Here is a 24,140-nt window from a genome sequence, read left to right as displayed (position 1 = left end):
AATAACAAGTACTGGTGAGAACGTGGAGAAATGGAAACCTTCATATATCGTTGATGGGAATGTGAAATGGCGTAGCTGCCATGGAAAATGGCCTGGCAGTTCCTCAAAGTTAAACATATATTTACTATATGACCCAGCAATTCCACTCTGGGTATATAATGAGGAAAAAATGGAAACATATATCCACACAAAAACTTGTATAAATGTTCACAGCAGTAATATTCCTTATAGCCAAGAAGTAGAAACAACTCAAATGCTCATCAACAGGAGAAAGGCTACACAAAATGTGGATATCCACAGAATAAAGTACGATTCAGCCATAAGAAGAAATGAAGCACTGATATGGACTATCACGTGGATGAACCTTGAAAACATCACACTAAATTGGAAGAAGCCTGTCACCAAAAACCATGTATTGTATCATTTCATTTATATGAAATGTCCAAAATGGGCAAATCTTTAGAGACAAAAAGTAGATCAGTGGTGATCTAGAGCTGGGATCTTGGAAGAAAATGGGGATGCCCATTAATGGGTACGAGGCTACTTTCTGGAGTGACAAAAACCTATTGAATATGCTAAAAAATACTGAGGGGTGCCTGGCAGGCTCAGCCGGAGGGACAGGCAACTCTTGATCTCAGGGTTGTTAGTTCGAGCCCCACCCTGGGTACAGAGATTGCTTAAATAAATATATTTTTTTATTTTATTTTTTTATTTTTTCTTTTTTTTAGATTTTATTTATTTATTCATAAGAGACAGAGAGAGGGAGAGGCAGAGACACAGGCAGAGGGAGAAGCAGGCTCCATGCAGGAAGCCTGACATGGGACTCGATCCCGGGTCTCCAGGATCATGCCCTGGGCCGAAGGTGGGTGCTAAACCACTGAGCCCCCAAGATTGCCCTATATTTATATTTTTAGATACTGAAATGTATACTTCAAATGGGGAGGGGTTGTATGGTACATGAATTATATATCAGTAAAGCCAGAACATTAAAAAAACTATGAAATAAAATTGTTTAACGATTAACAGCGGCCCTTCCCAATGATGTTCATAATATTTGTATTTCCAGCTCTAATAATCAATGAGCTTGTTTCCACGATATCTGTTTTGTGCTACTGTTTTCAAGCACCTTTCCGGGTGTGAATGAGGCTTATTCTCAATAAACATAAACTTACCCAGGATATAATTATCAAACATGTGTTTCCTCTTTTTAACATTACATTTTGAGAAAGCAGAAACATCCATCAGAATAATGAAACCTACAGATCTGAGCAAGACATTGAGATAAATTTGCAGAGTGATTAGAGTTTTTGAGTCTCTTTACTAGGATCTCAACATTTGTGTCTTCTCAGGTAAGCAGTGGTTCACAACGGGAATAAATCAGGCGACAGTGCTTGGAACAAGCCCTCAGAATCCCTGCAGCGTCAGCTGACGGTGACGGGCAGAGAGACTGGGCCAGGAGCCGCCTCTTTAGGTCCAGTTCCCAGCAGGGGAGCTCACGGGCATGCACGCTTCCGCGTCGGGTGTATTACGCTCGTGCACATGTAAATGTGTGCAAATGCTCAATGAGGGTGCTGATGGAAAATCAGGATATAAAAATGTTCCGGAAGGAAAGAAAACTTTTAAAAGGCTGCCCAGTGTCCCCATCCCCCTGCTCGGCAGCATGTCCTCCTCCACTCTTAGGCCGCAGGCCAGACCAGGTGCCTGAGGCTTCCTGTGATGAAGGACCCCAGAGTGCCTCGTACATAACCATGTCTGGCCAAGCACGGTGAGGAGGGAGGGAAATCCACGCCCAGGTCAGCTTTCAAAACCTCCCAATCTTGCTCATAATGCAAGAGTGCCCCCCCCCGGGGGGGGGGGCAATTCAAAATATTTGCATACTATTATTTTGTAAATAGTACTTCACATATTTAAAAATACTTCTCCAGGTAGACTCTCCTTTTTTTTTTTTTTTTTTAGACTCTCCTTTAATGCAATCAAGTTTAGAAATGTGAATCGGATGATAAATCCTTAAGAGATTGCTAGGATCTGGGGCATGGGGGTGGCTCAGTCATCTGATTCCTGATGTCGACTCCGACTCCGGTTATGATCTTGGGGTCCTGAGATCAGGTCGTGAGTAGAGCCGCATGTTGGGTGGGGCCTTCTCGGAGTTCTCTCTCCCTCTCTTTCTGCCCCTCCCCTGCTCGATCACTCTGTCTCTCTAAAAAGGGGGGGGAAAAAGCCCGAAGGGATCACAGCGCTCATTGTCCCACATTGGAAAGGCCACACCTGCACTCTTCCTGGCGTACGGCCTTCCCCACTGTGGTTAAAGCCTGGCTGACCACAGCACAGGGACCAGGTCTACAAGCAGCGGGGTGTCCTGTGGGCGCTGCCCCCGGGATCCCAGATCGGGCCCTCTCCACAGAGCCCGCGGCCACTCTTCACTTCTCTAATCATGACGTCACCCCTTCTGTGGCCTTGGGGGACAAGGGAGGCTGGGCTGCTCCTCGGGTCCCGGGTCGCCTGCAACCAGCATTTAAAGCAATAGAATAGGACGGAAAATACCGGAGTGCACACCGCAGGGGCCAGCGGGGCGGCAGGAGCTGGCTACCCCAGGACACGGACACACGACCTGGGGTGGCTCTGCGCCCTGACCACGGGTTGATAGAAGACGCACCTGTCGCCGGGTTGATAGAAGACGCACCTGTCGCCGGAGGGCAGGCCAACAGCTTTGAAAGGCCCTGGTTGAAAAAGTGACTGACTATTCAAATATTTTATTTCTCCCCGACTAAATGAGGTGAATCCTCTTCCACAAGATGCCATATGCTTCCCCAGGAACGTGCTAGCAGGACGCCAGCGACGCGCCTTCCGGAGCCGCGACTGTAATTCAGACTAAGCCAGGCCTACAGCTGCCCGCAGATGGTGTGAGCCCGGAGTAGTCCTGTGGGCTTCCTTAGCCTCAGCTTTCTCATCTATAAAATGGTCATCATCGCCTCTAAATGCCCTAAGGGCGCCACAGAAACCCCAACAGGATGTGTAAGAGGCGTGTGAGGGGCAAGTGCCCTCCTTCGCAAGGGCAGCGGGGCTCCCCGGGGCGGTGCTGCTCTGCACGGCTCCTCGGGGCGGGGGCTCCAGCTGGCTGCACACCCTGTGTCCCGGGCACTCAGCCGACGCCCGCACCTGGTCCTCATCTCAACACACTCAGAAGCCGGAGGGCACCCACCCGGGTGGCCCAGCGGTTTAGCGCCGCCTCCAGCCCGGGGCGTGACCCCAGGGTCCTGGGATCGAGTCCCGCGTCGGGCTCCCTGCATGGAGCCTGCTTCTCCCTCTGCCTGCGTCTCTGCCTCTTTCTCTCTGGATCTCTCATGAATAGATAAATAAAATCTTAAAAAAAAGAAAGCCTGAGAGGTGGGCTCAGGCACCTGTAATTTTTAAAAATTTTTAAAGCTCCCCAGGTGGCCTCAGTGTGCGGTCAGGATTAAGATTCACTGTCCCAGATGGATTACTGCTGCATCTTCCTCATCTTAAGGACAATCATTATATGGTCTCATTCATTTGGGGAATATAAAAAATAGTGAAAGGGAATAAAGGGGAAAGGAGAGAAAATGAGTGGGAAATATCAGAAAGGGAGACAGACCATGAGAGACTCCTAACTCTGGGAAACGAACTAGGGGTGGTGGAAGGGGAGGTGGGCAGGGGGGTGGGGGTGACTGGGTGATGGGCACTGAGGGGGGGTCCTTGACGGGATGAGCACTGGGTGTTATGCTATATGTTGGCAAATTGACCACCAATAAAAAATAAATTTATATATATATAAAAATTCCATCTGCTGTCTTCCTCCGTCCCTGTAGCCAGGTGGACAGGCACCAACACACATGCCCGCGTGTCCTTTTGGAATATATTCCTTCATATTGCAGCTGACTTCAGAAAGAGACAAAAAGCGAAGACTAATTCACGCAAACCTCTTAATTTCTGTCCTAATTACCTGGTAATGTTAAAGGTGAAGCTCAAAATCTTTGACACCAGACCGGCTTATATAATAAAAGTCTTTAATCTAGGCAAATTATTACTTTGGCTATTGTCAAGGAAATCCCCCAAAGAGTTTCTGTCTATGTGACATTATTTTAAAGAAGTTGTTAAGAGAGAGAAGAAATGAAATTCTACAGAGAGTAAACAGAGGACAAGTTTTGATTTCTTTTTCCTTCCAGATATTTTAATTGTTCAAAGACAATAAATAAGGCAGCCGCAAACTCCCTAATCAAAGGCGCTGGAACACTGGGTGTTATTCTGTATGTTGGCAAATTGAACACCAATAAAAAATAAATTTATTATTAAGAAAAAAAGGTGCTGGAACTCACATGTGATTACTGGGTTGGCAGCCTTTGGCTCCTTTTTATTCAAACCTAAGAAAACGCATGAAAACAAAAAGCCCCAAGAATTCCAGGGAGGAGATAAGCATCGGCCTCAAGGCCACCAGCTCATTCTGCTGTTTATTCTTTTCCATTTCATAATAATGAGACTTCTTGAGTAAAAATGATACATTGGTCTTTCAAACTAGCTTTATTTTTTTTAACTTTATTATTATTTTTTAAAGATTTTTAATTTATTTATTAATGAGACACATAGAGAGAGAGAGAGGCAGAGATCGAGGCAGAGGGAGAAGCAGGCTCCATGCAGGGAGCCGGACGCGGGACTTGATCCCAGGACCCCGGGGTCACACCCCGGACTGGAGGTGGCACTAAGCCGCCGAGCCACCCGGGCTGCCCTCAAACTAGCTTTAGAGGGAAGATGCTTTATACATTTAAAACCCCAAAGTTAGGGATCCCTGGGTGGCGCAGCGGTTTGGCCCAGGGCGCGATCCTGGAGACCCGGTATTGAATCCCACATCAGGCTCCCGGTGCATGGAGCCTGCTTCTCCCTCTGCCTGTGTCTCTGCCTCTCTCTCTCTGTGTGTGTGTGTGTGACTATCATAAAAACAAAAACAAACCACAAACCCCAAAGTTAGACTCAATCCCAGGTGCAAGATGTCAGCAAGTACTTCCTGAACTTTTACTTATTTTTTTATTGAGTGAGTGAGTGAGTGGTGATTGGAGAGGGCGAGAGCCGGTGCGCGTGGAGGGAGGACCCGGGGACAGGGTGGAGCAGAGCTGCCACCGAGCAGGGAGCCAGGTGCACACGAGCCCTGACCCCAGGCCCCGATGTGGTGAGGGGCGGACGCTCCGCCGGCGGCCCGGGCCGGACCCGCTGACCCTCTAGTGCCCTGCGGGTGGCGGACAGACAAGGGTGGGCGCCTTCCCCGCAGATTCCACGAGGCCGCGGCGTGGGGAGCAGGGTGCTCCAGCTCACGGGGCTCGGAGGGCGCCCTCAGGACGGGGCTGCTGCAGCCGGGACAAGGGGACCGCGCAGAGGTGGCCGGCCGGCCTCGGGACGTCTCGGGCTCTGGGCCACTTGCAGCGGTGGCTCCGCGGGTGACCGCTCAACACACACGCCCGGCGCCCCTCCCGGTTTGCTTCGTGTCTTATCACTGCAGGGAGGGCCCAGCACCCCAAGCAGTTAAGGCTTTGGCCCTGTGCCCTCCAGCCCTCCTGCTACTTTCCCCCTCTACCCCTTCCCCTCAGCCCACCAGAGAACCCTTGATTCTGAAGGAACCTTTCCTTTTCTCCACCACCCTTCTTCCCTCCCCAAGCCTCTTCCCTCCCTTTGACTTTTCCTTTCTCTCTGGTTCGCCACGTGTGGTCTGATCAGAGCAGCCGTCTGGGCCCGTCGGGTCGCGGCAACCCTTGACGTGACGACCCCACGGAAGACAAGCTAGGCCGGGGGCGCGGAGACAGGGCCGGAACCACGGCCTCCGTTACACAGAGCCCGCGACCAGCACCCCCGCCACCTGTGCCACCACCTGGACTCAAGTCTTCCTGGACTTCTGGGGCGCGGGGGGCAGGTGTGGCTGCGCCGGCACAACCATCCTCAAGAGAAACATCACAGCGGCGACCGTGGCAAAAACTCCGGTTAAAATGTAAAAAAATACAAATACAGTTCCTGCAAGGTCTTTCTGGGTCCCTACCAAGAACTTGCGAACAAAAACAAGGCCCCCAAGTCTCTCCGGATGAAGCTGAGTGTGTCACGGAGGCTGAGCTCCTCTTCCAGACCTCACGGGCCACCACCTGACGACAATACCCGAGCGGAGGGCGGCGGTATGCGGCGGCTTCTAGCCAGTATTTCGTTGTCTTTCTCCTACCATAGATTATAAAAATATTCCAGAGGAAGGTACGAACAATAAAAAAGAGAAAAAAAAGAAAGGGTGATGGGTGACTTAACTGAGCTTCCTGGGCACACACAGCCGAACGAGAGCACCACAAGACATCAAACCGATGCCGCTGGACTCTTCGATTACAAGAGCATTTCCTCTAAAATAGGGTCAGGACACTTCCAAGGAACCAGAGGTGATCGTCTATTCTTTTTTTTTTTTTTTGATCATCTATTCTTTGTCACATCATGTTGAGAGCACAGAAGCACTCAGTCCTAAGAGCAGAGGAAGGAGGCCTAAGGGATGTCTTCCAAAATTGAAGCTGCTTAAGGAAAAAAAACAGGTAAGTCTCCTGCAAACTGAACCACACGGGGATAAAAATGTGCCTTTTGTTTCTTTACCTGGCAAGGTTAAAACACCCAGATACATTATGCCTTTCAAAAAAAAAAAAAAAAAAGTTCTAAGGCAAGGGGAGTAACTGACATTGTAAAATAATGCATTATTTTGATGATAAATTTGAAAATATATTCCTTATGAAGCCCCATTTGTGAATTTCTTTTATTTTTTTTTAAAGATTTTATTTATTTATTCATGAGAGACACACAGAGAGAGGCAGAGACACAGGCAGAGGGAGACGCAGGCTCCATGCAGGGAGCCAGATGTGCGACTCGAGCCCCTGATCGGGGATCATGCCCTGGGCCAGAGGGAGATGCTCAACCACTGAGCCACCCACGCATCCCTATGAATTTCTTTTAATATTCTCCTAAAAAAAAATAAAGGATAACAATCCAAAAATTTTCAGAGAATGAAATCAACACACAGATGTTTCCTACCCTCAGAAACTATTTTATCTATAAAATCCCTATGTTAAAATATCCAGCTAGTTCACTTAGAGCAAAGAAATTCAAGATGATATTCAAATGGGGAATAAAAAAGGAAACATCTGCCAGGGGTGAGAGAGAAGGCACAGGTGCATCCCCAAACACGGCGACACCACTCGTAGTGTCAATGTCACTGGGGCCTCAACCTCAAGCAGGAATGAGTCTGTGTTTTCTCAGTATTTCCATAAAGCTCCTCAATGTGTCAGTTAGATGAGAGGACAAGTGAATAATTCTTGTGAAAATATTATTTCATGATGAATGATGTTGGACTGTGTCTTCCTCAGGAGCCTGGAAGATGGCGCAACTTGCAGAAAAGCTTTCTGGATTTCAGATATTAGGTGTTCTTTTTTTTAATTTTTTAAAGATTTTATTTATTTATTCATGAGAGACACAGAGAGAGAGGCAGAGACACAGGCAGAGGGAGAAGCAGGCTCCATGCAGGGAGTCCGATGCAGGACTCGATCCCCAGACTCCAGGATCATGCCCTGAGCTGAAGGCAGATGCTTAACCGCTGAGCCACCCAGGCGTCCCGATATGAGGTGTTCTTGAGTCTAAAATAAAGAAATTAGTGGTAACTTAAAGGACAGCCATCCAAACTATATGGCAGAGTCCAAGGTCAGCTATCATTATTCAAAGTTATTTGGGGGCTAAATTTTCAAGGTTGAAACTGACCTTGGTTATTTGCAGACACTATATAGCTAAATAAGTAGAAAAGGACTTGATGGGACTAAACAGGATTATGAAGGAGGGAACGCTTGGTCATACACAACAGTTTCTCAGTATTGGAGAAAAATGACCCCATGGCGCACCTGACTGGGCAGTGGCCCTAGGAAGGAACCAAGGCCCTATGAATCCGTACAACGTCCAGCCCTCCAAGAAAGAGGTTACGCCAAACCTAACATCACCTGTCTACTGGAACGAGGCAGGGGGTCTCACAAGGAAAGGGGAAGTACTTGCAAGTGGTTACCCTTTTGTGTCCTGTAAACTCAACACAGACCCAGGAATTACCAGGTCTTCAACATTTATTTATTTATTTATTTATTTATTTATTTATTTATTTAAAGATTTTATTTATTTATTCATGAGAGACACAGAGAGAGAAAGAGAGGGAGAGACACAGGCAGAGGGAGAAGCAGGCTCCCCACAAGGAGCCCGATGTGGGACTCGATCCCAGATCCTGGGTCACACCCTGAGTGGAAGGCAGATGCTCAACCGCTGAGCCACTCAGGCATCCCAGTCTTCAGCTTTTGTAAAACATATTTTATTTTTTTGACAGAGAGTGAGAGAGAGAGAGAGCGAGGAAGACAGCGAGAGAGCACACACAAGCAGGGGGAGCAGCAGAGGGAGAGGGAGAAGCAGACTTCCCACTGAGTGGAGCTCGATCCCAGGACCCGGAGATCATGACCTGAGCCGAAGGCAACTCTTAACTGACCGAGCCACCGGGTGCCCCAACTAGTCTTCAACTGATCCCTGGATGTGGGTTTTTCTGCGAAGGATGGTGAACAGTTGTCTGCTCTCAATAAAGGCCAGGCCAGTGTTCTCATCTTGCCATGTCCCATGCATCTAGCACAGTGCTTGGTACCTGGTGAGCACTAACTAAATACATGCAAAATGTGTGAGCACGAGACCACAGACGGAACTCTGGAATGGATGCCCAGGACAGTGGTTCTCAGAAAGTGTGGCTCCCACACCAACAGCATCAGCATGAGCATCCCCTGGGAACCCGTTAGGAATGCGAATTTTCAGGCCCATCTCAAATCCACTGGACCAGAATCCCTGGGGGTGACGCCAAGAATCTGGGTTTTCTGGAGCTCTCCAAGAAACTGTAATGCATGCTAGAGTTTGACAACTACTGACCTAGGGAAGGGGTGGCATTTCAGGGCTAAAATCTCCAAGAAGGGGCAGCCCGGGTGGTTTAGGTGGCGCAGTGGTTTAGCGTCGCCTGCAGCCCAGGGCGCGATCCTGGAGACCCGGGATCGAGTCCCATGTCGGGCTCCCCGCATGGAGCCTGCTTCTCCCTCTGCCTGTGTCTCTGCCTCTCTCTCTCTCTCTCTCTCTCGAATAAATAAGTAAAATCTTTTAAAAACGATTAAAATCTCCAAGAAGAAAATGAAAACACATAAAATGTTTTGATATTGCCAGGTTCCTAGGCAATCAGATCTCCCCAGGTCTTTCCCATAACTGGACTGGCAACCGCTTTTGTCTGTTTGTTTAGGGGAAGTATAACACTACAGGGACACCTACACATGCGGGTCCACCCTACATTTCTAGGCACCCAGACTGGTGCAGATTGAACAGCAGTACTGAGTATCTTAGTGTTTGTGAACACGTGTGTGTTGAGTATGTAGGTGTGTTGTATATAGAGAATCAGAAAGCCCGTACAGTATCTCCAACTGACCTATTCAGAAAAAAACTGTACAATGGGAAACAATTTTCTTTTTTTTAATTTTAATTTTTAAAAAAAATTTTTTTTGGGGGGAAACAATTTTCTTAAAGAGACTCTTGTAAAGTCACCATCTCGTTGCACGCACAGTCTGACTTGCAACAAGACCACAGAGAGAATTGATGCCATCTGCGAGCAGAGGGCCTCAGGGAAGCCCTTGCCGACGCAAGACAGCCTTCCCCTATTTTCCCTGTGCAGGGCCTCTTTTTGATATAGTTTTACTTATTATTATTTTTTTTTAGCAATCCATTATTTCAAATTAATATTGTAACTGAATCGACTCCTTCTCTCTCTAACGTCTCTCCTTTCTGCTCATTTCACATGCAGGTCTGATTTCTTCAAGAATTCCAGAGACAAAGGTAAACATGTGGACCATTCTGTATTTTGAGTTTCCTCCATTTCCATTTTGACTCAGCATTCACTTTTATCTGTAATGGAGGATCTAGAACTTAGAGCCATGTTAATTAATGGTGAATTTTAAAAGGGAATATTGAGTCAAAAGATATTAATGATCAATAGAAAGCTCTACTTGTGAACACACTGCACACACACACACACACCCATACACACATACACACCATGTTTCTCTGGCTGAATAGAGCCAAGTTCCTCTTTATATCATTTCAAAAACCACATGAATGTCACAGAAAAACTGAGGTCAAGAGGGCATTTAGGTGCTGGAGGAGGTAAAGATAAATAATGCATGGAAGGAGGGCGAAGCAGCTTTTTACTTTAATTCTTGTACTTGCATTTTAGTTAAAGCAACTGGCCAGTTCATATTTAGTAATTATTCTAATACATCTCATGATGTTTTCATAGAACTATGTTACGTAGTTTTTTTTTTTTTTGTCATATATGAAGGATATAAGATCATCCATCTATTAAGCCCTAGCAGATAAATCCCGCAAGCTTCCTGCCCTGGCTTCTTCATGCAGGTGAGTACGGAATATGCAACTGGAGAACATTCTGGAAAAATTAAAACTTTTCTTCTCAGAAGCCGTTCTGTGAACTTCCTACTTGAAATCTTTAGGTTTTAGAACATTCAAATGAAACAACTATTTTTCTCTACATTCTAGGTTTGGAAAATGATTCTCCTTACCTGATGTTCTTATTTCCTCTCTTGTTACTTTGCATTGTCTGCTTTGTCTGAGCTCAAGTGATCCTCTTTCAAAAGAAAAAAGAGAAAAGAAATCAAACAAGGAAACTCAAGGAATGAGATACTGCTTAATATTTGGGTAGGGAAGGAGGAAAGGAGAAGGACAGAGGGGAGGAGAGGGAGCTGGTCTGTGTGTCCCGGGGCTCTGAGGCTTTCCTTTCTTTTTTTTTTAAGTACTAAAATTACTTTATTTTGAGAGCTCTCTCAATTTGTCATAGTATTTTTAATTTGCTTGGTGTCATTTCTTGAATGCTGTCCTCAGTAAGAAAATTTTATTTATTTATTTATTTATTTATTTATTTATTTATTTATTTTTATAAATTTATTTTTTATTGTTGTTCCTTTCAATGGGACAACTGCTGCCATCGTCCGACCCATTTGGCTGCTTGGGAGGAAGACAAAACCCTGTGACTCAAGCCCTTCGTGGCTTCTATTCTTCACTAGGCACTTTTTTTTCAACTTTGAAATGAGTTGAATTCATGAAAATGAATCTGCAATTTTAGCCTCAGTGATTGTGCCACACTCTCAGCTTTCATTCAGTTTAATCCGTTGCCTATTTGGGTTTTAGCTGGCTTGTACGCCACAAAATATTTTCTGTTGGCTTCTCGAAGGGAAGAAGCCGGGGAAATCCGAGGGTCTGGAGGGCAAGTCCCTTTGGGAGGAAGCAGGTTTACGGGCACGAGCAGACCTTCAGCTCGTCTAGCTGATCTGTCCCATTGGCTTGGTTCAGCGTCGAGATATTTGTCTTCCAACACGGGGCTTCTTATTCTGTACTATATTACCAGGGATCTGCAATCTCCACACAATTTAGCACCAGTCTGAGTTAAGTAACAGATATTTTAGTTGATGTAGCGATTGTGCTTACATGTGGAGAGAACCTGGGAGAGTGAGCAGTTGCCTGCATCAGTAAAATTCGTCACTAAAATTAAACGTTTTAAAAAATAAATAAATAAAAAATAAAATTAAACGTTTTAATCTTCCTAATGGGCTCCAACGGGGGACAGAGACCACATGTGCTTTTGAAAGATAATCTCCTGAAGAGCAAGTCTGTACAGAGGCTTAATCCAATCTGGGGCAGAAGTTCTGTTGCCAAAATTACTAATCATCGAAATGAAGCTTCTTGCTCATTAGCACGTGTGGACCCCCTTCACCTGGACGGAGCTGCTAGTCCCTGTGGCCAGGGACAACCCACTCCTTGTCCCCTCTCTGCGCCTCGGCATCGGAGGCTTTAAAAAGACCCCTTTTAAAAACAGAGCTCTGAAGGCATTGCTATTTACCACCAGAGACCACCAATTTGCGTAGCTTGGGGCATTCAAGCCACCACGAGGAGCTGGTAACAGGTTTGCTGCGGATGCATGAGGAGTGAGACCCTGTGAGCAACTCCTGCTCTTTCTGCAGCAAGGCTGACAGACTGAGAGACAGGTGGGCATCCGGGACTCGGGCTGTCTGCGTGCAACGGGCATCACGTTGTGTGCGTCTGACCACAGGCACCGAGGCCAGACACGTACGAGGCTTGTTCTTATTCCAGCCAGAGAAGGAGCCTTGTCTGTATTTGCCTTTTCACTGAACCTATTTCACTGCCCTACTTGTCAGCTCAGTCGTGTGTGAGACAAGCTCAGTCCTGTTACCTGGTGTCTCAGCAGGCAGCACAACAGAGGCTGGGGACCGTCTAAGAGGCCACGTAGGCTGGATGCTTGAGCGCCGTCGGGCCCAGCATGAAGCCTGATGCCCAGACCAGAGAAGTTTACACTGGAAGCTGATCACTCCGTTTGGAAGGAAAGCTCTAAGGGATTTGGACAAACACGACAATTGACCCTCAGGGGCCAAACCACAGTGTTTTGGGAACTCTACGATTTGGACAAACACTACGATTGGCCCGTCCCTTGGTTGGATGGTGGACCAGGGGGCGCATCTGAAGGCACTTGCTGCAACATGCCCTCAGGGATGTTCTTCACTTTCTTCCCCACTACACGCTCTTACCTTAAATTTATCCTAAATCACACAGAACTAGAAGTGGCGCTGTGTAACCGCCGGTCCAGAGTCCATGAGGACCAGGTGGGAGGCGAGGTCACTTCGGCAGCCATCCCTCCCCCTCACCACCCAAAGAGAGAGACTTCAAAGGCTTCAAGATGGCAAGGAGCGTGGTCTATCTGGGGCAGCTGGAAGCCTTGTGGCCCAGACAGGGCATTATGACCAAGAAGCTAAATGAGGTAGACGCGGACTCGGGGTCCGGTGTGAGGGGGTGGGGTTACTGAGGCGGGTGGACTTACGTGACCCGGGGGGGCCTTCCGATCAACTGAGTTTTTATGAAAAATGGGCCTTGTGGGAAATGGATGCGAGGAGGGCAGGAAGTGGGTGGACGGGCCCAGCAGGCCCCCGGGGAAGAGGGGATGCCCGCACAAGCGGAGCACGGGGAGAAGCGGGCAGGTCACGCACAGACACAGGTGCAAGGCGGGAGCTGCTGGCCGAGGAGGACGCGCGTATCCAGGGCTCCTGGTGGCCAGAGGGCGGCATAAAGGGATCGCAGCTTCAATTCCCTTCACCGGGCAGGACATTTATTAAGCAGAAGCGTGGAGGGGCCCCGAGACGGCGGCCGGCAGAGCCAGAGAGAGGTGACCAAGCTCCGCCGCCCAGGCCGCGGGGCAGCAGCTCCCTCCTCGGGGGAGGCACCCGCGTGACTCGGCGGTGCTCCACGGGCTGGGCACCCGCAACTACTTGTTAAGTCAGTAAATGGGCGGAAACCACATTTGCTCACTAATAGTGGTCAAGCCCCGGGGGCTCGGCGGTGGAGCGTCGGCCTCCGGCCCAGGCCGTGACACCGGGGTCCCGGGATCAAGTCCCGCATCGGGTCCCCACAGGGAGCCTGCTTCTCCCTCTGCCTGTGTCTCTGCCTCTCTCTCTGTCTCTCATGAATAAATAAATAAAATCTTAAAAAAAAAAAAAAAAGTCAAGTTCTCTAGTTTCTTCCTCTGCGTATCTTTGGATAAATAATAATGTCTCTTAAAATTTCGTTTCTCAGTTCAATCTGGTGATAAAATGTCTCCCCAAATAGCTCAGGGGCCAAACCACAGTTTTTGGGACTCTAACAAAACTTGCCATTTCCCCCGGTTACTTGGGCTCCCAGCCACTTTCCTGGAACTGCTAACTACATCCCAAGCATCAGAAAGGCAGCGCCCGAGCCGTGCCCTTGCCAGGCCAGCACCTGAGGTCAGCAGGGCAGTCGCGGGCCCGGCCCCGGGCTGTGCGCATCCTTCGCTGAGGGCCATCCCCTCTGCACCCCGGACCATCACCAGCAGACAGAGGCCCACATTCTTGACTCTACCCGCTTCATTTTTAGAAAAAGCTGAGAGCATACAAAGGAGGTACTTTGAGGTCTTGGGTCGTGCGTGTGTCTGGGCCTCCGTGATGGTACCGCGAGTAGCCACTGCGTATGTGGGCGGCGGACGGCCTGCTCTCCAGCAGCCGTATGCCTCGGATATGAGCCATGGTGCACGCTGTCCCCTGTGCTGGGGGACAGGCTAAGAGAACGGTGCAAGCAAGTGAGCTCCTGGGCAGGGAGTGCATCGAGGCTGGATGCGGACACGGGTGGCGGGTGTGAGGCCGAGAGATGCGCGGCCAGTGAGCACGGCCACGCTCCGTTCGGTGGGGGGGGGGGGGGGGATAAGTCCTTAAGGAAGTTCTGAACTGGCGACGCCATGATCTGCCCCCACTCACCCCCGGCCATGCACATGCACACGCGTGCACGTACATGCACACGAGATGCGCACACACCCGTGCACAGCGGGCCTGGCAAGCGTGGAGCCAGGCGCTTGATGCCAGTGGCGCTGGGAGGCTTGGGCCCCGGCCCGTCCACACCCACCGCCACGGCCTGCACGGTCTGCTTTTAACCACCGGGTACCTGTTTGGGAGCCAACGGAACCCATAGAACCAAAATTACCGGGTTCAAATTGCTGGACCAACTTTAGAAAAGGATGAATAGGGAGTGACCAGTAGACAACACTGAGCCAATGCTCAGATGCCATCCCCCAGCTGCAGGAGGTCTGGCTTCTTTCTACCACCGGCGAGCTCCTCCTTCAGGCCCTAGGGCCGGGTGAGCTCCTCCTTCAGGCCCCAGGGTCAGGGCCACAGCGAGTCCACCCAGGAAGACGGCACAGGCGGCTCAGCTGCTGGGAGTGCCTCAGCCATGGCCCACAGCTCACAGGGGAGACGAGGGAGACCAAGGCCCGGAACGCGGCCCCGCAGGGAGGGCGGCTCAGCAGAAGCGCGTCGTGCGGAGCCCGTCTCGGAACGGAACGCCTGGCGCTGTTACATAAAAGGTGAAAATAATAAAATAAAATAACATAAAATAAAATAAATAAAATAAATAAAATAAAATAACATAAAATAAGTAAAATAAAATAATAAAATAAAATAAAATAAAATGTGAGCTTGTAACAGGTAAGGGGGGCTGCTTCCCTCTGCCGAGGGCTCCCTTGGAAGGAGAGCTGTGGTTCGTTGAAGGGCATCTTAGGGTTTCAGAAGCCAGGAAAACGGAAGAGCCTCGGCAACCATTCCTGGGTCCTGAGCCCGACAAGACCGCCCTTCCCAGGACCTGATCCAGTCCATCAGGAGACGAGGTGAAGGGTGCTTGATGCCAGGGGAGGTTCAGAGATGGGGACAGTCATCCCGTGTCCCTGTTAAGCTGCCCCAGGGCTGGCCATCCCCAGGTTCCCGAAGGGTCCTCTCGACAGCTGAAGTCCCGTTCCTATTGTCGTCTAAGCTTATACCGAGAGCATCCTCGCCAGCAGCAGCTGACCCCCGCCGAGGACCCTCCTAGGCCATCTGGGGGACCCCGGAGCACTCCGCAAGCGGGGACGCTATTGCACCCTCAGGCACGGAGAGCCCCAGCGACAGGGGAGGCTGGAGAAGCTTGCAGGAGACTGAGCCAAGGAACGGGGCACAGATGCACAGAGCTGTGCGGGCGCACGGGCGACAGGGCACTCAGGGTCCTGGGGTCTGGTGAGGAGCACCAGAGGAGCTGAGGCTTCTAAAGTCATCCCGAGGAAGGGCCCAGGGGAAATGAGACCTTTCTTAGCCAAGAATGTATGAGAAGCGCAGCATGACACTGTACATTCGTTTACAGCTAACGTGCAGCGAACCAGGGAACGGGAAGGGAACCCTTGTTGCGACCTCGCCGCCCACAGTGTCCAGCACCGGCTCTGCTAACGGCCTGTGGCACGGCGGGCAAGTCGGCTCCCGCCTCGTACGCACGGCCCCCGATGCCGTACAGACAGACTGCCTTCTACAGATGCCCACGGAAGCATTTGGAACTGGGCACCCATTTTTCTATAGAAAAAAAAAAAACCCGTATCACAAATGGTGGGCGGGTGCCCAGGAGGCCTCGCAAAGTCTTTATAATCCATAGGTAACTGCAGCACATGCTCTAGGCAGGAGACGACTACACATTAAAAAAAAAAAAAATCAAATGACTATGACTCAATAATGACTTTTTTTTGAGTATTTTTTCTGGATATCTCTCAATTCATAAATCACCATCATCGTTTTAAACACACACCATTGTATCACTAACTCGTAGCGACTTGGGGTCCACTGTGATCATCAACTCAAAAGAGCCAGATGACGTCTAAACCTGCCACTGTGTTTTCACGGGTTCTATTTTGATCTCTGGTGCGTATCCTCACCGAATTTCCGCTTGGTTCATCCCACAAAAACCCAAAAGTGGCTCCAAGCTAAAAAGACCGCAGTCAGTTAATTAGCCGGCATCCGCACCCCAGTCAGCTGCTTTCATGATCTGCGATACGTGTCCGCAAACACTGTGTGTCACTGTCACTTCCCAAGGGGATCGGTGCCTTCCTCCTTTGAAGATCAATACTGATGTGCATGTCTTCCCTCCTCTACGTCCCCTCTGGCTCATTCTCCGGCATCACACGCGGCAAACCCTATTTGGAGAAGGGCAGTGAAGGAGATGGTGGTGGCGATGATACGCACGAGCATCTGGCAGGTCACAAGGCAAGACCAGCCAGTCATTGTCACCTCCCGGGACAAGCAGGGTCTCAGACTAATTTATCTGCTTTATCAAGGTGTTCCACAGGAGGATACACAGCTATTAAAGGTAGAAAATAAAAGCAACATAATCATTCATCAAAAAGGTGAGGGATCCCTGGGTGGCGCAGTGGTTTAGCGCCTGCCTTTGGCCCAGGGCGCAGTCCTGGAGACCTGGGATCGAATCCCACGTCAGGCTCCCGGTGCATGGAGCCTGCTTCTCCCTCTGCCTGTGTCTCTGCCTCTCTCTCTCTCTCTGTGTGACTATCATAAATAAATAAAAATTAAAAAAAAAAGAAATCAAAAAGGTGATGCAGCCGATTGCTTTATTTAAAAAATAGCACCTAATTGGGGGTCCCTGGGGTGGCTCAGTGGTTGGGCGTCTGCCTCCAGCTTGGGGCGTGATCCTGGGGTCTGGGATCGAGTCCCGTGTCGGGCTCCCTGCAGGGAGCCTGCTTCTCCCTCTGCCTGGGTCTCTGCCTCTCATGAATAAATAAAATTAAAAAAAAAAATAGCACCTAATTGAGTTTACAGCAGGAGTTTTAAACTGAGAATCCATGATGGGCTTCAGGGGTGTGCAGACCCCATTATTCTATGTGAAGCTTGGTGTATTTGCATTTTCCTGAGGCGAGAGTGGTTGGCCTGCATTACACTCGCAAAGGCTAAGAACCACAGGCCATTAGAGATGGATCCCCCCACTTGATCTCTTGTCCCGCCGAAAAAGGAGCAAAAAAAGCCCTGACCTCCCTCTCCTCACTCTCATCCCAACCTCATCTGGGTGCGGAAGGTATGCAGATATGCAATTTTGACCTTTAAACACACAGATAAAAATTTAACCATAATTAAAAGCTGATATATTTAAAGGTAGATCGATAAAAGTTGTAGCTCAACTCTAGGGGTCACAACGGAAGCCCATCCAGCCAGCCATGAATCAGGAGCAAATAAAAATTCCAGAGTGAAACTACGCTAAGTCCTTACTCCCTTTTTCACCTGGAAAGGAGGGGAATCCACTTTCAGGTAACCTGATTTTGTTTGCTCAAGAAGTACACCTCACATAGCCAAGCTCTATTAGAACTAGCGCACAGCAAATCAACTTGTGACTGATGTGCAGCCAGGAGTCTTCCTCATTAAGGTTCCACTTATTCACGGAGGAGGACTCACGTACCCCCAGGGATACTGCACACAACAGCCCCCTTCTTCTTCCACGCTCTCTCCTTCCCTCACTATCACTAAGAAAGAATTCATATTTTAGACTTTAGAGAATAAGGAGATCTTCACTTCTTATGTTTTCTCTCAGGATTTTTCTCAAAAGTTGAAAGAATTCACATTTTAGACTTTAGAGAATAAGCAGATCTTCACTTCTTATGTTTTCTCTCAGGATTTTTCTCAAAAGTTGAAAGAATTCACATTTTAGATTTTAGAGAATAAGAAGATCTTCACTTCTTATGTTTTCTCTCAAGTTGCTTTTTTTTTTCCTAAGGACAATCCACAGAATCCTAACTCACTCTGGTCCTATTTCTAACTTACCACATTAAAAAGACGGGTATCGGCTGAGCAAAAGCTTCTCACTGGCATCGCTAGGTGTCCCCCTGCAGCCCCTCCGAGACTCAGTACTACAACTGCAGAGTAGTTAAGTCCCAGTTCTCAGAGGCTGGTGAGTATGCTTTTTCTTTCTTTCTTTCTTTCTTTCTTTCTTTCTTTCTTTCTTTCTTTCTTTCTTTCTTTCTTTTTCTTTCTTTTTTGTTCATTACACAACCATTGAAATATCAGTCTCATTTCCCAAAGTAATTGGATTTCCTTCCAGCCAACGCAGGCATGGAACGGCATGCCCAAGAGTTCACCTTCCCGCCATGAATCCTGTTTGTGTTTACTACCATATCTGCTTCAAATTGCACAGGTTGAAGACTTGCAGAAATAGGAATCTGGTTTCATGTAAATTCATACACTTAAGAAAAAAGGCTAAACCACAAAGTGAACCAAAAATGCCGCCGCCAGGATATTAGACACAGAACTTATTTGTTAAATGTCAGGTCAAGACATCCAATGGTATTTTTAAAATTGATGCTGCGGATTCCTTTCCACAGAAAACGGCATATTGTTCTGCTTAAGGTTGACAATTCTTTTAAAGCCGGGTCCTCGCTGCGACCTAAGCAATGCTCAAGGCCCTCCCGCGGGCCTCCCCCCGGAGACTCCAATGCCAAGTTGTGGGCATCCTTCACTTGACACCGCATGTCCCTCTGCATATCCTCTTGCTGCTGCCTTCGATAATGACAAACTCATCAGGTGTCTTCTCTTTCTCACCCAACAAATCATGAAGCTTGGACGAAGGACCTGGGAGACTGCCATGGACAGAGGAGTAAATCCCGTCTGTTAAATCAAAAGAGGATGAGGTCTTGACTAACTCTAGACAGCACTGATCATCCAACTCATATCCTTAGTTAAAATAACTTTTAATCCCAATCAGGAAGGTTTAAAAACAGAATATCAAAATGTGACCTGGTGAACATTAAAATGATGGGCTATCAACGAGGCAAGGACTTGGGGATGAGGAATCTACTGTCTTGACACCTGTAGCAACTTGCAGGGGACAAAATATCCTCCCCAAAGACCTCCCTTTAAATGTTTCCTTTGTATTTCTGGGAGTTTTCCTTTTTTTGAAATGTATAATCAATGACTCATCTGGGGAAGGGGACAAATGGGATGATACATCATACCTCTTCCTTCTAAAAAAGCTTTGTGCTCGAAGGAGGTGTTGTAGGGGGCAAGAAACAAAAAGGGAAGGGCTTCTAATGCAAATACTCCACTGGAAACACAAGCTTCAAGCTCTGGATTCTTAACCTTTTTGGCTACTGTTTGGAACCCAGTAGGGTCTGCGTCAAGAGCAGCAGGGAGGTCTTCGTTTCTAAGACTTCACGATCGTCTGTGAGGAGGGTCTGAGAACACCTGCCACAATGGGGCCCTCTTCTGAGTTCTGGCATTTCAGAGGGCCGAGCCGAAGATGTGGTCCAATGCTGATGTATCAGCATCGATGCCCAGGATGCTCAGGACTATGAGCCCTGAGATGGGAAAGTGTAAGGGATAAGCCAGACCACCTGGCAGCTCTGCACACCTTGCACGGTAGACATCTCTGGCTACCAGAGAGAGCTTCGGTACCAGATGCTGGGTGGGGAACAAAGACGAAGACAACACAGTTCCTGTCCCAGAGGAGTCGGTGCTACGGTGAGGGAGATGCCCAGGCGGATGGCTCACAACGTTACAAGGCTCCACAGTAGCCCGTGGACGGTGGAGACACCAGCCACCCGACCTGGGCCGGGGACAGCACTGGAGCCGCGCTGCCACAGTTGGCTTCACCCAAGGGCTGTAGTCCAGCCACGCTCTGCTTTTGTCCTTGGAGACTTTATAATTACTACAAAAGTAATCAGGTAACAGGCAGACAGAGCAGACGACAGAAGAGCCGTTATTAAATTTGATAGTAGTCAGATGGAGCGTTGCAAATCTGGCCATCTTACAGCTCTCGTACTCGTCAAAGCAGAGAAGTGAGCGTCACAGGTGACAGAAGGGGGTCATGTCTGCTAGGTGGTCAGAGCTGAAGCTCACCTCGATGTCTTCTCATCAACAGGCCAAAGGGTCTCCAGCCAAGACTTTGCATGGAGCCCACGGACCCCAAACTGAGTATAGACGTCCATCTGGAGAAGGTGTGGCTTCTTCTTCAAGAAGTTCCTAACTGGGAGATATTGCCATGAGGACATGAGATGGAGCATGTCAACTGTAAGATATCTGGCTTCTCTTTCCTGCAGAAGATCTAAACCTGTGGTCTCACCTTCATTAGCTGAGAAAGTCCTAAACACGGGACACTGGATGTGTCATCGGTCTCTCACTCCAAGTTGGCTCCTCTGACAACACCCCTTCCACCAAGTAACTATTACACTCCTGCCCTATTGAAAATGAGTTCCAATCCGATGTTTATGTTGCTTTATGTACACGGATTGTAAGCAACTTACATCTATCCTTGTGACCTCACTTTAGTCCAGGGTACACCCAAGGTTTCTATGGAAAATCTGAAGAAAACTTAATAGGGGAATCACCGTGAAACAAAACTTTCAAAGCAGCAATTCCTTCATGACTGAACAGTGTACTTCCCAGGGTCCTGTACTAGGCACCCGTGCAGGAAGGAGTAGCTCCGTCCATCGGGCAATCACACATGCATCCCCGGCTTCACCGGGGCCTTGCAAGTGTGATTTGTGCTGTTTTGTACCGTCTGTCCTACTCTTAGCACAGGGGATATGCAAGTCCTTCAAGGAGAACACTCACCTCCGGCATTGGTGAAAGATTCCCCATTGTGAGGGCTCCTGTGACGATGGTCACTTCTGGCTGAACAAACAGGCTACCTCCAAAACACCACCAACCGGTAGAGGATTTAGCAGCCCTAACTTCGGGAAAAGACGCTAAACTCTGGGCGCTGAGAAACAGTAGCAAGAGGCATGACTTAGAAATCCTGAAATGACTCTTAGGCGCGTCAACTTTGCTCCCACTGATTGGTCCCTTCTCTGCCTTCCTGCTGGGGGTTCTTACTCTCCGTTCACTGAAGCACAGCAAGGGACCGGGAGAGCCTCTTGACAAGGGCTGCAGGATCCTCTAAGGCAAATGCAAAAATGAGCCAAAAGGCTGAAGGGCTCTCTGACTCCCCTTCCCTTCCAGTCCCAGGCCTGCAAGCACCGTTGTCTACATTCACATCCTCAATCAGGTCACAGGAGCCGAGGGACTTTACGACGACAGAGCAGCAGTCGGCTCAGAGGGTAGCCAGCAGGAGGATGTGACGGGGGCTCATTTCTTCTGATACTTGAAATCCATCATAAAAAACTAACTTTTGGGGGCGCCTGCGTGTCACAGTTGGTTAAGCGTCCAATGCTCGGTTTTGGCCCAGGCTGCAATCTCAGGGTTACAGTGTTGACCCGGGTCAAGCTCTGCACTCCGAACGGAGTCTGCTTAGGCGTCTCTCTCCCTCTCCCACGGTGCCCTTGTGCTCTGTCTCTAAAATAAATATATCTCTAAAAAAAAAAAAAAAAAAACACCATAACTAAACCTTTTTCACTATACTCCCAAACAGTTAAAACACTGACCCGGTCTAAAAAATGAATCCTGTATCTTCTTCATCCATCTTAGCAATGATTAATGAATTAATTCCAGTTTATGAACAACCGTCCTAATTTTTGTTCAGAATTCTGAGCAACAGTGGCTTGTGCACAGTATCTGGCAACCTGAAACTACCCACAAAGATCACCTACGATTTTAGAAGAACACGTTTTCTGTGATTCTGACAAAGATTAAACTCAGGGCTCATTTCTCTGGCTGCCAGGGATTGCAGCGGGCGCAGAGCAGGCATGGAGGACGTGCGGCTTCTTGGCGGCCCCGTGCATGGGGGGCTGCGGGCGGCAGGGACGGCACTTGCTTTACGGGGTCGTGTTCAGCTTCTGTGCTCTACATAGATAGGTCCTTGGAGGAGCTCTGTTTGAATCCACACTTCTCAGCTTTTGACAGCTCTCTGGAAGAGAGAGAGGACACGCTTCCTAACTCCACACTTGCAAAAGGCAGCCCAAGACCAGACCTTATGGTCTCCAGGGTGCTGCTCACCTCAAAGCACTCCCGGCAGATGCAGGAGACCTGCCCGACCCTGTTCACCTCTCCAAGTGCAAAGTCAAGAGCATGCCTTTACATCTACCCAGAGCTATGCTGGTCAGTGGCATTTCTCCACTCGTTAAATACCCAACTAAGACGTCGCTTGGCCAAGGCCATGCCACTGCCTTGCTGCCAGACCCCTGCCTTGCTTTACCGCCCGGTAGGCAGGAAGGTGCCTGGCCCAGCCCTGGGGGTGCTGTGAACTCTCCCATTCTCACGGAAGTCTTTGCTTCTCCCTGGCTCCTAGGATAGCTGATGTCTGGGCTCCCGTTTGGCAGCAGGCTGAGCAAAAAGCTGCAGGACAAGGTCATTTCATCCTGGACCATGTAGTGGCATTTTGAGAAGACCCGATACCCGGGGTAGGGCTCACGGTCGCTCATGCTCGCTCACGCACACATGCACAGCCAGACTTCTGCTTCCTACTGTGCAGACCCTCCCGAATGGTCATATGTCTGTAATTCCTTTGTTTCTGACACAAAGTATTATGAGGGTCAGCTTGCCGAGCAAACCAAAATGCCATCTTCTATCACAGCCTTTTACCTTTCCTTCAGTTAGATTGAGACTGTCCTTCAAGGGCTTAATGATCTTTTCAAAAGAATCAAAAAAAAAAAAAAAACCCTGCAAAATAAAATACAACCCTCACCTCCACCAAAATACGCTGCTTCAGTCCTGCAGCTTCACTGGGATGGAGATCAGCTGTCTTGCCTCACTTATGCATAAGAAAGAAAACAAATAAAAATAAATACTCCTCTTTTCTTCTGGGGGGAAATTCAATAAGATTCAACCAAATCGTTGGTACAAGTATCAGTTATTATCAAAAGAGAAATTAGCTCTAAGGAACGCAAATCATCAACACACAAGAGACTTAAAAAGTATTTATTCTCTGAAAGACATCAAAGAGATTTTTAAAATAAGGTGAACACAAGTGGAGTCCCACTTACAGATTAGACTGGTTCCCAAAACTCAATTATAATTGACTCGTCCTGAAACTGATGAGCACTTGTTCTATGGAAACACGAGTGCAATGGTTTACTCCTTTGATAGCTCAGCTTTATCACTGAGCTAGCATTTCAGGCCAGAGTCCGGGCCCTGGGCCGGAAGGAGGGGTGGTGGCCATGAGAGGACAGAGGGACGGGAAAGTAGCTTCTTTCTTTCTTTCTTTCTTTCTTTCTTTCTTTCTTTCTTTCTTTCTTTCTTTCTATATTTTTATAAATTTATTTTTTATTGGTGTTCAATTTGCCAACATACAGAATAACACCCAGTGCTCATCCGTCAAGTGCCCCCCTCAGTGCCCGTCACCCAGTTACCCTCACCCCCCTGCCCACCTCCCCTTCCACCACCCCTAGTTCGTTTCCCAGAGTTAGGAGTCTCTCATGTTCTGTCTCCCTTTCTGATATTTCCCACTCATTTTCTCTCCTTTCCCCTTTATTCCCTTTCACTATTTTTTATATTCCCCAAACGAATGAGACCATATAATGTTTGTCCTTCTCCGATTGACTTATTTCACTTAGCATCATGCCCTCCAGTTCCATCCACGTGGAAGCAAATGGTGGGAAAGTAGCTTCTGGGGCTGAGCAGCAGGAGGCGCAGGTTCCACCAGCAGGGAGGAGGGAAGAAGACACTTGAGCTTCCACTACGTGCCAGGCTCCCTAAATCAAAGGCATTACCTAAAATGGGCATTCAAGACAATAAAGCCCTAATACTGAATCACTTCTCTTATCG

The 24,140-nt window shown here is 48.5% G+C and overlaps 1 protein-coding gene across 28 annotated transcripts in view; it reads right to left on the bottom strand.

The window, feature by feature from the left end:
• LDLRAD4 (low density lipoprotein receptor class A domain containing 4) overlaps positions 1 to 24,140 on the bottom strand; it is a 386,138-nt gene that overhangs the window by 38,998 nt on the left and 323,000 nt on the right. For 2 of the 28 annotated variants that reach the window (XM_072757844.1, XM_072757845.1), the window contains one exon: positions 10,644 to 10,708. The exons of the other annotated variants lie outside the window; for them this stretch is intronic. The gene's annotated coding sequence lies outside the window, so the exon portion shown is untranslated. The remainder of the gene's footprint in view (positions 1 to 10,643; positions 10,709 to 24,140) is intronic. 28 annotated transcript variants of the gene reach the window in all.

Source organism: Vulpes vulpes, chromosome 5, assembly GCF_048418805.1.
Source record: "Vulpes vulpes isolate BD-2025 chromosome 5, VulVul3, whole genome shotgun sequence".
In the NCBI taxonomy this organism is placed as follows: domain Eukaryota; kingdom Metazoa; phylum Chordata; class Mammalia; order Carnivora; family Canidae; genus Vulpes; species Vulpes vulpes.
The sequence above is the reverse complement of the archived record's forward strand: the minus strand, read 5'-3'. Positions and strand labels throughout refer to the sequence as shown.